Source organism: Macaca nemestrina, chromosome 16 (assembly GCF_043159975.1).
Source record: "Macaca nemestrina isolate mMacNem1 chromosome 16, mMacNem.hap1, whole genome shotgun sequence".
NCBI classification, from domain to species: Eukaryota; Metazoa; Chordata; class Mammalia; order Primates; family Cercopithecidae; genus Macaca; species Macaca nemestrina.
Window position 1 is genome coordinate 13,683,248 of NC_092140.1, and position 5,671 is coordinate 13,688,918.

A 5,671-nucleotide genomic window follows, 5' to 3' on the forward strand; every position below is an offset into this window, starting at 1 on the left:
TTTGGAAAATTTTATCTCACCAGATAGCAAGTAAGCTATCAGAGATTACTAGGAATGTGTCAAAAGGATTTAGGAACCAACCTGAAGAGGCACTCACTGGCCAAATATGGAACAATTTGAATATCAATAAGAATGATAACTGTGGCCGGGCGCGGTGGCTCACAGCTGTAATCCCAGCACTTTGGGAGGCTAAGGTGGGCAGATCACCTGAGGTCGGGAGTTCGAGACCAGCCTGACTAACATGGAGAAACCCCGTCTCTACTAAAAATAAAAATTAGCCGGGTGTGGTGGCTCATGCCTGTAATCCCAGTTACTCGGGAGGCTGAGGCGGGAGAAGCATATGAACCCGGGAGGTGGAGGCTGTGGTGAGCTGAGACTGCGCCATTACACTCCAGCCTGGGCAACAAGAGCTCAACACCATCTCAAACAAACAAACAAAAAGAATAATAATTGCAATGGATTGAAGTATATTAATGATATTTAAATACATGAAATAATGAGACTTTAAATATTGGTCATTGTTGGAGGATGCTAGGGAACCAACTCATCCTTTTGAAAACTGGTAAATAAAGGGAAATAAGCACTTTGGGAGGCCAAGGCGGGCAGATCACGAGGTCAGGAGTTCGAGACCAGCCTGACCAACATGGTGAAATCCCGTCTCTCCTAAAAATACAAAAATTAGGCCGGGCGCGGTGGCTCAAGCCTGTAATCCCAGCACTTTGGGAGGCCGAGACGGGCGGATCACGAGGTCAGGAGATCGAGACCATCCTGGCTAACACAGTGAAACCCTGTCTCTACTAAAAATACAAAAACTTGGCCGGGCGAGGTGGCAGGCGCCTGTAGTCCCAGCTACTCGGGAGGCTGAGGCGGGAGAATGGCGTGAACCCGGGAAGCAGAGCTTGCAGTGAGCTGAGATCCGGCCACTGCACTCCAGCCTGGGTGACAGAGCAAGACTCCGTCTCAAAAAAAAAAAAAAAAAAAAAAAAGTACAAAAATTAGCCAGGCGTGGTGGTGCTTGCCTGTAATCCCAGCTACTCAGGAGACTGAAGCAGGAGAATTGCTTGAACCCAGGAGGCGGAGGTTGCAGTGAGCCAAGATCGAGCCATTGCACTCTAGCTTAGGGGACAGCAAAACTCCATCTCAAAAAAAAAAAAAAAGAGAGAGAACTGACAATACAAATGTTGGAGAGGATGTGGAGCAATGAGAACACTCACATATTGCTGATGCGAGTGTAAAATAGTACAACCATTTTGAAAGCTCTTCGGTAGTTTCTTAAAAAGTTGAATATAGGCCGGGCGCGGTGGCTCAAGCCTGTAATCCCAGCACTTTGGGAGGCCGAGGCGGGTGGATCATGAGGTCAGGAGATCAAGACCATTCTGGCTAATAAGGTGAAACTCCGTCTCTACTAAAAATACAAAAAATTAGCCAGATGTGGTGGCGGGCGCCTGTAGTCCTAGCAATTCGAGAGGCTAAGGCAGGAGAATGGCGTGAACCCAGGAGGCGGGGCTTGCAGTGAGCTGAGGTCAAGCCACTGCACTCCAGCCTGGGAGACAGAGCAAGACTCCACCAAAAAAAAAAAAAAGTTCAATATAAATCAGGCAAAGTGGCCAGGCAGGGTGGCTCATGCTTGTAACCCTAGCACTTTGGGAGGCCAAGGCACACAGATCACTTGAGGTCAGGAGTTTGAGACCAGCCTGGCCAACGTGGCAAAACCCGCCTCTACTAGAAATACAAAAATTAGCCGGGTGTGGTGGCATGTGGCTATAATCCCAGCTACTCAGGAGGCAGAGGTAGGAGAATCGCTTGAACCTGGGAGGCAGAGGTTGCAGTGAGCTGAGATTGCACCTCTGCACTCCAGTCTGGGTGACAGAGCGAGACTCTGTCTCAAAAAATAAAAATAAATTTAAAAATAAATAAATTAGGCATGGTGGCTCCCTCGCACCTGTAATCCCAGCTACTTGAGAGGCTGAGAGAGAAGGATCACTTGAGCCCAGGAATTCCAGGCTGTGGTGAGCCATGATCATACCACAGCACTTCACTCTGGGCAAGAGAGCAAGACCCCATCTCTAAAAAAAAAAAAAAAAAGGCCGGGTGCGGTGGCTCAAGCCTGTAATCCCAGCACTTTGGGAGGCCGAGACGGGCGGATCACGAGGTCAGGAGATCGAGACCATCCTGGTGAACATGGTGAAACCCCGTCTCTACTAAAAAATACAAAAAACTAGCCGGGCGAGGTGGCAGGCGCCTATAGTCCCAGCTACTCGGGAGGCTGAGGCAGGAGAATGGCGTAAACCCGGGAGGGGGAGCTTGCAATGAGCTGAGATCCGGCCACTGCACTCCAGCCTGGGCGACAGAGCGAGACTCCGTCTCAAAAAAAAAAAAAAAAAAAAAAAAGAAAGGTTGACTATACATGTACCCTATGACCCAGCAAATCCACTTCTAGGTGTTTATCCAACAGAAATAAAAACAAGAATGTTCTAGGCATCTGTATTAAAAAAACTGGGAAAACCCAGCTATAGAAATTACATTACTGGTTGCTTATGGAAGGACTGACTGGGAAGAGGCATGAGGGAACTTTGTGGCCTGATAGAAATGTTCTATATCTGGAAATGTATTCATCAAGACTGACTAAGTGACAAAAAAAAAAAAAAAAACACCACCTGATGGAATAGTGTACTTGAGATCTGAGCATTTCACTCCATGTTAAATACATCTTAGGCTTTTTTTTTTTTTTTTTTTTGAGACCGAGTCTCACTGTGTCACCCGGGCTGGAGTGCAGTGGCTCAATTCTGCCTCCGAGTTCAAGCGATTCTCCTGCCTCGGCCTCCCTAGTAGCTGGGATTACAGGTGTGCGCCACTACACCCAGCTAATTTTGTGTATTTAGTAGAGATGGAGTTTCATAATGTTAGTCAGGCTGATATCGAACTCCCGACCTCTGGTGATCCACCCGCCTCAGCCTCCCAAAGTGCTAGGATTATAGGTGTGAGCCACTGTGCCCAGCCATCTCAGTCTTTTAAAAGGTGTTCCCACATGTGCACACACACACATACACACACACGTTAGAAAAGAGACTCAGAAGACAATAATACTGTGTAGACCTGCCCTGGATCCTGATTGAAACATTCTGATTTTTTTTTTTTTTTTTTTTTTTTTGAGACGGAGTCTTTGCTCTGTCACCCAGGCTGGAGTGCAGTGGCCGGATCTCAGCTCACTGCAAGCTCCGCCTCCCGGGTTTACACCATTCTCCTGCCTCAGCCTCCCGAGTAGCTGGGACTACAGGCGCCCACCACCTCTCCCGGCTATTTTTTTTTTTGTATTTTTTTGTAGAGACGGGGTTTCACCGTGTTAGCCGGGATCATCTCTCGATCTCCTGACCTCGTGATCCGCCCGTCTCGGCCTCCCAAAGTGCTGGGATTACAGGCTTGAGCCACCGCGCCCGGCCACATTCTGATTTTTTAAATGTATCACATTTATGAGACAACTGGAAATTTGAACAGTGATTGGAATTTGACAACATTAAGGAGTTACCATTATTTTAGCTATGATAACTGTATTGAGGTGATTATATAAAATAAAGGCTTTGCAGGAAGGACAATGAAGATCCAGAGCCACAGGCTGCCCGTGTGCAGCAGGAAGTAACAAGAGACCAGTGTCCCAGCAGAGCCTGCCTGTCTGGCTCATCTACCATTACAGAGACATCTCTGCCCATGGGGCTGAGACCCCCCAACCTTTCCCCATGCTAAAGCTGCAGGGTATTGAGGTACTGGCCAGATGTCTTCCCACAAAGGATCTGTGGTGGCATGGGGCAATGCGGCTCCTGCCAGTAACAGGGAAACTGACATGGTGGAACTAGCTGAACTGGGACCCCTACTACAAGAGAAGGATGGATGGGTTATCACCAACCCAACCAAAGCTGAAGAAGTGCAAACATGTCCAATGCCTCAGGAAAAGGAGGAGAAGGTAAAGCTACTGATGCACTGCACTTCCACTATGCCACGGAGGAGATGGAGGAGTTTGTGTGCAAGGTCTGGGAGGGACACTGGAGGGCCATCCCATATGATGCTGTCCCTGACTGACTGAAGGACAATGACTACCTGCTACATGGCCATAGACCATCCATGCCTTCCTTTTGGGCTTGCTTCAAGAGCATCTTCCACATCCATGTGAAAACGGGCATCATCTGGACCCATCTGCTTGGTTTCATGCTGTTTCTCTTTTGAGGATCTTGACCATGCTCAGACCAAATATGTACTTCATGGACCCTCTACAGGAGAAAGTGGTATGGGGACGTCCTTTGTGGGTATAGTGCTCTGCCTCAGTTCCTCCTGGCTATTCCACACTGTCTATTGTCATTCAGAGTAAGTCTCTTAGACTTTTTCCAAACTGAACTACTCAGCGATTGCTCTACTGATTACGGGGAGCTTTGTCCCCTGCTCTGTTACTCCTTCCACTGTTCCCCACAGCCAAGCTCATCTGCCTCTTCTTTGTCTGTGTTCTGGGCATTTCTGCCATCACGGTGGCACAGTGGGACCGGTTTCCACTCCTAAGCACCGGCAGACACAGCAGGAGCATTCCTGGGACTTGGCTTGAGTGTTATTGTGCCCGTCATGCATTTTCCTATCACTAAAGCTTTGTCAGGGCCAGCGCCATGGGCTGGATGGGCTGGTCCTTCCTCACAGCTGTGATGTACAGCTGGCCTTTATGCTGCCCGAATTCCTGAATGCTTCTTTCCTAGAAAATCTGACATATGGTTCCAGTCTCATCAGATTCCCCATGTCCTGGTGGTGGCAGCATCCTTTGTCCACTTCTCTGGGGTCTCCAACCTTCAGGAATTCTATTATGGCCTAGAAAGTGGCTGTACTGATGACTTCCTTCTCTAAGACTTCCCACCTGAGGGGTGGAGGAGGAATTTCTCAAGTGCTTTTAAAAATAACTTCTGGCAGGCACGGTGGCTCACGCCTGTAATCCCAGTTCTTTGGGAGGCCAAAGTGGGAGGGTGCTTGAGCACAGGAGTTTGAGGCTACAGTGAACTATGATCATGTCACCACACTCTAGCTTGGACAACAGAGACCCCGTCTCTGTAAAAAATTAAAATTCAAAATGAAAATACCTTCTTCACTGAAGTGAGGGGAGTCTGAGTTGTCTGGAGGAAACCTCTTAGAGAATTCAACATCAACCAACTTTCAGCCCCCTTCTACATTCACTAGGCACTGAACTTTCCATTTCCACTCCCCTAGTTTGGGAGGGGGAATGGTCAAACCTAGCCATCTCTTCCCTCAACAGTCTTCCTCCTCAACAAGGCAACTACGGGCCCCTCACATATCAGAGAGACAGTACTTTGAAACTCATATTGCGATTTTACCCTCTCCTCCAACCATTTTTGGAAAAAATTATGAAATTATGGACTGCAACTTTTTCAATTTTGTCTCTCTTTTTTTTTTTTTTTTTTTGAGACAGAGTCTTGCTTTGTCGCCCAGGCTAGAGTGCAGTGGTGTAATCTCAGCTCACTGAAAGCTCTGCCTCCCGGGTTCACGCCATTCTCCTTCCTCAGCCTCAGGTGACCGCCACCACACCCGGCTAATTTTTTGTATTTTTAGTAGAAACGGGGTTTCACTGTGTTAGCCAGGATGGTCTCGATCTTCTGACCTCGTAATCCACCTGCCTCGGCCTCCC

The 5,671-nt window shown here is 48.1% G+C and overlaps 1 pseudogene; it reads left to right on the top strand.

Moving 5' to 3' along the window:
- Positions 1-3,725: 3,725 nt before the first annotated feature.
- On the top strand, positions 3,726-4,878 carry LOC105477933 (adiponectin receptor protein 1 pseudogene; annotated as a pseudogene).
- The last annotated feature ends 793 nt before the right edge of the window (positions 4,879-5,671 follow it).